The following is a 12,053-nucleotide window of genomic DNA, read 5'->3' on the forward strand; positions in this document are numbered from 1 at the left end:
CATTTTTATATGTGTATACGTATGTGCATAGAATGACTATAAGAAAATAAGGCAATGGGAGGGAGGCTCAAGAGGGAGGGGATGTGGGGACATGTGTATGTATATGGCTGATTTGCTCTGTTGTGCAACAGAAATTAACACAGTATTGTGAAGCAATTATACTCCAATAAAGACCTATTAAAAAAAAAAGGTGGAAAATTACTAAAAGTTGTCACTAGATGATTGTGATAGATTTTTAATTCTCTCATTTATAATAAGCATGTATAAATAGAAGGTAAATCATTTTAAAATAGCTCTTATGAGATGAAATCTGGAATTGACTTCAAAAGAGTATTTGTGGAAAGTGAATGGAACGTCAATAAGACAGGATAAGTTTATCATTGTTACAGCTGAGTGATGATTACATGGAGGCTTGTCGTATTATTCTGACTACTATTATAAATGTTTTAAATTCTCCACAATAATCAGTTTAGAAAATCTTGTAACAAGAAATAATTTGTACACATGCATCTTAAAATTCTATGTTTGTCTTTCCAAAAGGAGTAAATGAAATCACAATATTCCTATCTCTCAAGCATCTAAGAACTGGACTTAAAATGAAATTTACATGTTTGTGCACTATTCAAGTGCTAAAAGTGTGTACTCCAAGTTTGAAATCTATTGTAAGGACAGAAGGAGACAATATCCTGCAGAAAATAATCCTTAATGACATTCTTTCTTAAAACCCCAAAGAACTGCCTAAGGTAAGAAAAATACAGCAGTCTCATCTCCTTTTACCCGAAATGTTGCTTGCTTCAAGTTTTCTAGAGTTCTGGCCATCCAAAAATAGAGGTTTTCAGAGATTGATATTCCTGCCTCCATTCTATATGAACAACCAAATAGTTTCACAGCCCAGTCTACTTAATAATTAATAAATGTTCAGTTAAAAAAAAAAAGAAACTGTAAGTAATTTACTTCTGTAACAATACTACTCTATAAATATATTCACACTGCAGTGAGAGCTACAACAAAATATCAGCAGTAGGGAATTGATTACATAAATTATGGTACATGAATTAATATGATCCTATACAGATTTGATTAGTTTCAAACAACAGTAATGATATTAAAAACATTCAGTGTATAATGCTAAATAAAAATTCAGTAGATGCAAAAATCCTCAACAAAATACTAGCAAACAGAATCCAACAACACATTAAAAGGATCATACACCATGACCAAGTGGGATTTATCCCAGGGATGCAAGGATTCTTCAATATACGCAAATCAATCAATGTGATACACCATATTAACAAATTGAAGAATAAAAACCATATGATCATCTCAATAGATGCAGAAAAAGATTTTGACAAAATTCAACACCAATTTGCGATTAAAAACTCTCCAGAACGTGGGCACAGAGGGAACCTACTTCAACATAATAAAGGCCATATACGACGAACCCACAGCAAACATCATTCTCAATGGTGAAAAACTGAAAGCATTTCCTCTAAGGTCAGGAACAAGACAAGGATGTCCATTCTTGCCACTATTATTCAACATAGTTTTGGAAGTCCTAGCCACAGCAATCAGAGAAGAAAAAGAAATAAAAGGAATACAAATTGGAAACGAAGAAGTAAAACCGTCACTGTTTGCAGATGACATGATACTATACAGAGAGAATCCTAAAAATGCCACCAGAAAACAACTACAGCTAATCAATGAATTTGGTAAAGTTGCAGGATACAAAATAAATGCACAGAAGTCTCTTGCATTCCTATACACTAATGATGAAAAATCTGAAAGAGAAATTAAGGAAACACTCCCATTTACCACTGCAACATAAAGAATAAAATACCTAGGAATAAACCTACCTAGGGAGACAAAAGACCTGTATGCAGAAAACTATAAGACACTGAAGAAAAAAATTAAAGATGATACCAACAGATGGAGAGATAGACAATGTTCTTGGATTGGAAGAATCAACATTGTGAAAATGACTATACTACCCAAAGCAATCTACAGATTCAATGCAATCCCTATCAAATTACCAATGGCATTTTTTACGGAGCTAGAACAAAAAATCTTAAAATTTGTATGGAGACACAAAAGACCCCGAACAGCCAAAGCAGTCTTGAGGGAAAACAACAGAGCTGGAGGAATCAGGCTCCCTGACTTCAGACTATACTATAAAGCTACAGTAATCAAGACAATATGGTACTGGCACAAAAACAGAAACATAGATCAATGGAACAAGATAGAAAATCCAGAGATAAACCCACACACCTATGGTCAACTAATCTATGACAAAGGAGGCAAGGATATACAATGGAGAAAAGACAGTCTCTTCAATAAATGGTGCTGGGAAAACTGGACAGCTACATGTAAAAGAATGAAATCAGAACACTCCCTAACACCATACAGCAAAATAAACTCAAAATGGATTAGAGACATAAATATAATACTGGACACTATAAAACTCTTAGAGGAAAACATAGGGAGAACACTCTGACATAAATCACAGCAAGAGCTTTTTTGATCCACCTCCTACAGTAATGGAAATAAAAACAAAAATAAACAAATGGGACCTAATGAAATTTAAAAGCTTTTGCACAGCAAAGGAAACCATAAACAAGACGAAAGGACAACCCTCAGAATGGGAGAAAATATTTGCAAACGAATCAACGGACAAAGGATTAATCTCCAAAATATATAGACAGCTCATGCAGCTCAATATTAAAGAAACAAACAACCCAATCCAAAAATGGGCAGAAGACCTAAATAGATATTTCTCCAAAGAAGGCATACAGATGGCCAAGAAGCACATGAAAAGCAGCTCAACATTACTAATTATTAGAGAAATGCAAATCAAAACTACAATGAGGTATCACCTCACACCAGTTACAATGGGCATCATCAGAAAATCTACAAACAACAAATGCCAGAGAGGGTGTGGAGAAAAGGGAACCCTCTTGCACTGTTGGTGGCAATGTTAATTGATACAGCCACTATGGAGATCAGTATGGAGGTTCCTTAAAAAACTAAAAATAGAATTACCATATGACCCAGCAATCCTACCACTGGGCATATACCAAGAGAAAACCATAATTCAAAAAGATACATGCACCCCAATGTTCATTGCAGCACTATTTACAATAGCCAGGTCATGGAAGCAACTTAAATGCCCATCGACAGATGAATGGATAAAGAAGATGTGGTACATATATACAATGGAATATTACTCAGCCATAAAAAGGAACGAAATTGGGTCATTTGTTGAGACGTGGATGGATCTAGAGACTGTCATACAGAGTGAAGTAAGTCAGAAAGAGAAAAACAAATATCGTATATTAACGCATTTATGTGGAACCTAGAAAAATGGTGCAGATGAACTGGTTTGCAGGGCAGAAATTGAGACACAGATGTAGAGAACAAACGTATGGACAACAAGCTGGGAAAGCGGTGGGGTGGGGATGGTGGTGTGCTGAATTGGGCGATTGGGATTGACATGTATACATTGATGTGTATAAAATTGATGACTAATAAGAACCTGCTGTACAAAAAGAAAAAATCAGTTATTTAAATATGCAGGTGTAGATCCATTTATCTACTCTGTTTCACTTGTCTATTTTCCAATCTAGATACTAATACTACACCATTCTGATTGCTATAACTTTTATAATAAGCCTTATAATCAGGTAGCATAACATCTCCAACTTTGTTCTTCTTTTTCCAAAGTGGTCTGGTTATGAATCAGTTTGTAAATTTTTACAAGAAAGTGGAGAAGTACTGAGATCTTCCTGAATGGAACGCTTGTAGGATAGAGCCTGAGGATTTGTCCAAGGTGTTCTCATTTAAGTATTATTTCCTAAGCTCTGTATTTATGTAAAACAGAGATAATGTAGAAAAAAATGTTTAAAAAGCATATATATAATATATATAAAAATTCTCAATTAAAAATGGCTACCCTTTTAATACGTCTGATGAACTTGATGTGATTGAGAGACACCGATATTGCTGTTTCCATTACCTTGTGCGTGAGACCTATTAGATGTGTGAAAATACTGACCCCTTGGAAAAGAAGTCTGTGTTAATATAATTGTACATTCTATGTTGTCATATGTAGCGTATCACGTAGACAACTGTCTGGCTGTACTTGGAAGACTTTTTGAAATCTGACTGCTACTCAATGATTTTCTGTTTTAAAGAGTGTGAAACAGATCACATATGCAAGTAATAAGATCAAAAATCTTAAGACCAATGTATACAATTAAACCACATAGCTTATATTCTTAAAAATAAAAAAAATTCAGGATTCAATCCTTGCAGTGCAGCTTATATATAAATAAGTGTGTAAGATTCATATATTCATATGTAAAGAGCTGAAAATTAGATCAAAATGTTAACAGTAGGCAAACTATATTTTTCTCAAATTTTCCACAATTGATATATATTAATATTTTAATTATTGTGAAATTAATGCTAATAAGGAAATGCAAGGAAAAGGCAAGCTATTTAAAGAAAAGAAGATTGGTTTGTATTAGGTTACAGTTGCTATAGGCTCATTTGTGCTGCAGAAGAATAAGTATAACTACGTAAAAATACACTCATCTTTCTGTATCTATCCACAATCCTAATTATTATGGAACAGGCACAAGGAAAAGCAAAGTATACTCTTTGAGACACAGTATCTACGACTCATTTCCAAAATATGAATCAATCAGAACCAAAAATCATCCAAAGGCCCCTGGATCTCCTTCTTTCCTATAAAAATTTAAAAAATACAGCTCCTACCCTGGAATCCTGCTCAGTGCAAGTACTTATCTGCTACTAACAAGTCAGAAATGAGTCTTCATTGGCTATTCTCAGTATTTGACACTGTTAATTCTAAATATCCATTAAGAGGGGAGACTGTTTTTCCTTAGGAATAGAAAAGCAAATCAATGCAGTCGAAACAGCACTGAACTGTGAGTCAAGATAGCTATACCAGGATAAATTCTACAACTCATGGCTAAGTGACTTCTCTGGGCCTCAGTTTCCTCAGTAGGAAAAAAAGAAAAGGGATTAGACAGTAAATTGTAAAGTCCCCCATTTTCTAACATTCTGGAAATGAATGTATCAAGCCCAAAAGCTAATTAATGATGGCTCACTGTGTACACACATACACACAGACAAATTTAAGTCTAGTTTTAAAGTCACAGTTGTGACTTTTTATATAAAAACAACATTGCTGCAATAAGAAATACCAGTACAACATATAAGGAAACGAATACCTATACAGATGATCTCATCAAAGTTTATACCCTTATTCTTTTAATTACCTTTTACGGCATACTAGACCAAACCCTGGCCTTTCTAACATAATTTACTATAGTCAATGAAATAATTCATATTGAAGTTTATGACCTCGATATTCTATCAGACTCTTCCTAAAGGTTCTCATAGTTCTTTATTTTTTTAAAGAGACAGGAAAAAATTAAGCCATAGATAGGTTCATGATTTTTGGGAAAGAATGTCAAAGTTCTAATAATAGTTGATTAGCAGGAAAATATAAATGACACAATATAGGACTTTATTTAACTATAATTATTATAGCTCTCTCAAGGATTACCACACAATAAATACATTTCATAAAATGTGCTACATCAAAGAAAATAATTTGCTTCCCATTATTTAAAAGTATTATAATACAGAACTGAGAATTTTTAAGGATGTTATTCTTCTTTGATCAAAAAGCGTTTAAATATGTCTTCTTTGAATAAAAAGGACCAGAATTTCATTACAGTAATACAAATGTATGTTTACTTGAAAATCAAACGTCATGTTCAAGAGGCATATTTTCTCTAGAGCCAAAAGTTTACTTTCAAGAGCAGGGTGGATGCCAAGTTACTAATCTAAATAGATGAGAAATTAATGCAAGGGTTTTCACATTTTGTTTGGAAAACAACATTTTTCTCTCAACCTCATCCTTTACTTTCTAAACTTTGTAATCTAAAATCCAATGATATGAATCAATTCCAGAACCAAATAATGTTTTCTCTTAAATTCTTAAAAATATTATGAGGCATTCTGCTCTTTGAAGCCTGCCTGGCACAACAAGAAGTAAGATAAACAGGAGGCATTTTACAATATTTTCTCACTGTCTTCTACAAAAACTGGGAAAGGGTGAGAAGGCCTGGAGGGTTGGAACTTGTTTTTCTTGTTTCTCTGGATGATGATGGTAAGAAAAGTGAGGGGTGAAGAAGAGGTGGAAGAGTGGAGAGATGAAGGTGTTTGGGAAGGGAAGAAGAAGGAAAATCAGGAGAAAAAGAGGAAGAAGCAGATGAAAGAAGGGAAGAAATAAAGAAATACTCAACCACAAACAACATGGCATTTTTAGACAGTACTTTACCACATATTTTGAATACCGACCTCACAGACATAGTATATTGAAAATAATAAGTAACAGCTTAGCTCATTAACATTTAACTTATTAACATTTAATTCAATACTAAGTGCCAAGGGCTTAGGCTAACAGCTTAAGTTAAAGAGTCAGAGTTTTACTCAGAATAAGACCAAAAGAATCTAAACTATTATTTTGACTGATATCACTCTTTCATAAAACTATTCCAGCAGATTATCCCCCAGAAAGATATCACAGTAAAGCTGATTTGTAATTACTGATTGATTGGATGGCATTAGCCATATCTACAGACTATTATCATCCAAGCACTATTCAGAAGTGAAAACACCATATACAAAAACTAGTTCCTTTATATTCAAATGAGTGTTTAGAGATTCATGAAACTATGAAATTTATCAGAGATAGCATAAAATTAAGAGATAGGCTCAAGTGACATTGTTTATCTGTATTTCCCTGGTCCCTGGACTAGTGCAGAGTGCACAAGCAGGTGCTGAAGAAATGCTTAAAAAAAAAAGTTTGAGAGTTCCATTATATTTAAATAAAATTTTAAATTTAGTCAAACAGTAAATTTAAGAAAATCTGAAATGTAATGCCTTTTATCAAAATAATGCCCTTTGTGACAGCATCATTTTGAAAAATTAAACACATGTGACAATGACAATTTTTAAAACTCGATAGGCTATTTTAATTATACAAAAGATTCAACTCTGCCAAGGTCCCTGTCTACAGGTATAGGATACACTTATGTTCTTATCTACTACAATCTATGTATTATATTGTTTGAAGTGACGGATGAGAAAAATGAAGCTAATGAAATACTGTGAAACAGACACCATGTAAAAGAGAAAAGGCCATCTTCTGATAGAATGATAGTCCACCATCTGTCCCCCTGCCACTCAGTGACAATTACAAATACTCCATCAGTTTTCTGATTGGTGGAGATGATAAATGAGGTAAAGACTTCTTTTTCAGATACTGATATTCCTTTCTGATCTAATCTGAGGTTTAACAGATGACTCAAAGAAAAGCCCAGAGTTCAACAAGCTTATAATTTATCATGCTGTGAAGATGGAAAGAGGTCTGAGCGCAATACTACAACAGGGAATGGTTCAGTAGTATTGAACCACGGCTTATAATGAAAAATATCTTTGCAGAATTCTCAGATTTCAAATATAGCAACTTAGATTAGTATCAGACTTCATCCTCAGAAATCGTTTCAATAATATCCCAGTAACAATATTACCACAGATCACAAATAACATCACCCTTTCAATACAGAATCAAAGAGACAATAATGCTCATAGACAGAGCTGGAACTCCCCATTTGTGAGTGGCTTTCACAAGCCCTGGGTGACAAGGGCTTGAGAGAGTTAGCAGCTTCACATCATAGTCAACAGTACCAGAATAAACATTCCCTTTAAGTCTACTGACCTTTAAATGTTTAAGAAAAGGATGCATGCGAAAAAATAAATATATAGGTTAAAAATAAAAGGATAAAAAAGGATATACCACTCTAACACTAGACAAAAGAAAGCTGGAGTGGTTATGTTAATATTAGACAACATAGCAAAGAATATTATTGGGAATAAAGAAGGTCATTTGACAATAAAAAGGGGTCAATTAGTCAAGAGGACATAACAATGATTAGCATTTATGAATCTAATAACAAGGCTTTGAACAACATGAAGCAAAAACTGGTTGAATTGCCAAAAGAAATAGAAAAACTAACAGTTAAAATAAAAGATTTCCATATCCCTCTCTCAAAAATTGATAGAACAAAAGCAGGCAGAAAACCAGCAAGGATATAGCAGATGATGAAACTTTTTGAGGTGACAATTATGTTCACTATCTTGATCTTGGTGATGGTTTCATGGGTGTATGACTATGACAAAACTTATTAAATCATAAACTTTAAAGTAAGTGCAGTTTAATGTATAACATTTATACCTCAAAGTGCTTTAAAAACAGCAGGAAATTCCCAATTTGTATGAATCTAGGCACTATAATACTGAGTGGAAAAGAGCTAAGTTCAAAAAGATCACATACAGCATGGTAACTTTTTATAGAGCAGAAAACAACTAAAATAAAAGTATATTTTTTAGTAACAGATCTAGATGCAAAAATAAAACTATGAAGGGAAGAGGAGGAAAGAGGAAGAATATAAAAGTACATATCAAAAACCTAACCAAACTAGGTTTGCCATAACAATACAAAAAAAAAAATTCTAGGAGAGAGGCATTAAATAAGAAAGAGGAATGTTTCATATTCTTAAAAGGTATAATTCATCAGTAAGATGAAAAATGTGTAAATAGTTATGACCACAATAATTAAACTTTGTGATATATATATTGCAAAAACTGATTTTAAGAATACAAGGAGGCAAGAATAAATAATAATAGCATATTGGCAGTCTTCATTTTTGAGAAAAGGATATTAATGAGCACAAAAATAGGTGTAAAAAAGTAAGAATATTCACATAACAATGAACAAATTTGATCTAACATATATTATACATACCCAAAGAGAAAAAAACATATTCTTCTTAAAATTTTACAATGTATGAAGCTATAAAGAAAATCATTAAATTTCCCAAAGTAGAACCTATATAAGGCATAACCTATGACCATAATGAAATAAAAATTGAAATTAAAAACACAGAATAGTGCTCATTTTGGCATTACATATTTTAAATTAAAGCAATGCACAGAAGATTAGCCTGGCCCCTATGCAAAATATCTGACAGTCAAATCCATGAATCATTTCACACTTTTAAATACACACAAACACTCATATTCATAAAATAAAGCAAAAGGCATTGCCACCACTCTAATCTATAACCTTGGAACTACCTCTTTGTTTAAAAGAAAATAAAAACTGAAATACAAAGTACTTGTAAAACCCACTAATTATTGAGAAACAAGCCTAGCAAGAAATGCTTAAGACTTAAATGAAGAAAACTATACACTTTACTGAATGACACATACATACAAATACAATATATGAGTAGACAAACATGTGGCTGGATGGAAAGAAAGAATATTTAAAAGATGTCCACACTTATCTCAATGCAGTCTCAATCAAAATACAAACAGGATTTTCTTAGCTTACAAGTTAATTGCAAAGGTTATGTAGAAATTGAAAAGCAGAGGAATAGCTAAGGAAATTTTGAAAAAGAATAAAGAAGAACAAACTGACCCTATGCGGAGTAGAAGCAAGAAGACAGCAAATGATATCTACTCAATTTTTGGAGAAAATAAATGTAAAATTGCAAATGTCTACCCAGTGAAAATATCTTTCATAAACAAAAGCACATACAAACAAACAAAATTTCCTACTGGGAGATTCTTACTAACCTGAGTAGTAGGCACAAAGACAGTTGTTCTATTATTATTCTACAAACAGTATATATACATCTTATGTACTCTTCTGCTACATAATGAATTTCACCAAAATATTTTAAAGTAGAAAAAGATACACCATGCATATACTAAATAAATGAAATCTAGTATATGTATACTACTGTCAAACAAAATAAGACTTTAAGAAAATTCTTCAGAGGTAGAAAAAAAAGCCAATTTATTTTGTGAATCTATTATGAACTTGATGTTAAAACCAGAAAGCACCTGCAGAAAAAAAGGAAAACTATTCACCTATAGCATTACTCATGCTACAGAGCCATTTCATATAGTAAAAGGCTGAATACATTGAAATATATACAATTGTAAACTTGTATGCTCTTAGTAACCTAGCCTCAAAATATATGAAGCAAAAATGGATGGAACAAGAAAAAATAAATTTATGATCATAGTGAGAGACTTTAATCTCCTCAATCAGTAATTGAAAGTAGACAAAAATCAATATAGATATAGAATATTGTAATATCATGACTAATATGCTTGATAGAATAGGTAACTAGAAAACACAATTTCTCTTCAGGCACAGAACATTTACAAAATCTTACCCTGTGCTATGCTACTTCAGATTTCAAAGGATTTCAAAGACTACATTCTCTGATCTTACTGTAATTAATGTAGAAATCAACAGACAAAACTCTTATGCTTGGAAATTTCAAGTCAATGTTCTAAACAACCAATGGATAAAAGAAAAAATTCTGAAGGAAATCAGAAAATATTTAGAAGTGAGTAATAATGAAAATATATTGTATCAAAAAAGGCCTTAGAGATTAATATCTTTAGGAAAAAAGGCTAAAAATTAATGAGCCAAGCATTCACCTTAAGGAGTTAGAAAAAGACTGGCAAAAATAAACTCAGAGAAAGAAGTAAAAAGGAAATAATAAAACCAAGACATGACATTTACTGAGTAAAAAACAAAGAAGCGATAGGATCAACAAAACTAAAAACCAAATCTTTAGAAATACTAATAAAATAGACAAACTCATGACAAGAAAGATCAAGAAAAAAAATATAGGCACAGGACTTCCCTGGTAGTCTAGTGGCTAAGACTCCACGCTCCCAATGCAGGGGGCCCGGGTTCGATCCCTGTTCAGGGAACTAGATCTCACATGCCACAACTAAAAGATCCCGCCTGTCACAACTAAAAGATCCCGCCTGTCGCAACTAAAATGATCCCGCATACTGTAACGATCCCGCATACTCATGCCGCAACTAAGACCCAATGCAGCCAAATAAATAAATAAATAAATATTTTTTAAAAAATATAGGCACAAATTTTAAATGTCAGAAATGAAAAAGGAGACACAGTTAAAGATTCCTTTTAAAATCACAAAGAATACTATCAAAAATGTTTTGCCAAGGCCATTGAAAACTTAAGAAAACATATAATTTCCTAGTAAATGAAAATTTACCAAAATAGATGTAGTAAATCATAGAAAATCAAAATACACTCAAATAAATAATTGCTAATTTAAAATCTGACCAACTCATTAGGTTAGCTACTACCAAAAAAACATAAAATAACAATGTTGGCAAGGATGTGGAGAAATTGGTACCCTTGAGCAGTTTATGGGAAAGTAAAATTGTACAGCTACTGTGAAAAAAAGTTTAGTGTCCTCAAAAAATTAAAAATACAATCACAGTACGATCCAGAAATCTACTTCTGGGTATACATACAAATAATTGAAAGCAAGCATTCAAACAGATATTTGTACATGTCCATAGCAGCATTATTTGCCGTAGCCAAATGGTGGAAGCAAACCAAGTGTCTATCAACACATAAATGGATAAACAAGATGTGGTATATACACACAATGGAATATTACTCTGCCCTAAAAAGGAAGGAAATTCTGACATATGCTACAACATGGTTGAATCTTACGCTGAGTGAAATAAGCCAGTCACAAAAAAACAAATACTATAGGATTCCATCTGTGTGAGGTGTGTGTGGTAGTCAAATCCTGAGACAGAAGGAATGGTGATTGCCAAGGCCTGGGGGGAGGGAGAATGGGGAGTTATTGTTTAAAGGGTAAAGAGTTTCAGTTTTGCACAATGAAAAGATTTCTGTGGCTGGATGTTGGTGATGGCATACAATGTGAATGTACTTAATGCCACTGAACTGTACACTTAAAAATGGATAGGATGATAAATTTTAACTCGTGTATTTTACCACAAATAAAAAACAGAAAATAATTTTTCAGAAAAAACATATACTAAGAACATAATTTTATAGACACATTAAACAAAACCTTCAAAGA

General features: G+C 32.7%; 1 protein-coding gene and 1 non-coding gene across 8 annotated transcripts in view; one reads left to right on the plus strand and one right to left on the minus strand.

The window, feature by feature from the left end:
* SCAPER (S-phase cyclin A associated protein in the ER) overlaps positions 1–12,053 on the minus strand; it is a 494,989-nt gene that overhangs the window by 275,317 nt on the left and 207,619 nt on the right. The window lies entirely within an intron of this gene.
* Positions 9,045–9,153, plus strand: LOC149750156 (U6 spliceosomal RNA). Its single transcript, XR_016392309.1, has one exon. It is a non-coding gene; the product is annotated as a U6 spliceosomal RNA (small nuclear RNA).

Source organism: Delphinapterus leucas, chromosome 2 (genome assembly GCF_059928025.1).
Source record: "Delphinapterus leucas isolate spDelLeu-1000000601 "Yukka" chromosome 2, BTC_Dleu_Yukka2, whole genome shotgun sequence".
Taxonomy (NCBI): domain Eukaryota; kingdom Metazoa; phylum Chordata; class Mammalia; order Artiodactyla; family Monodontidae; genus Delphinapterus; species Delphinapterus leucas.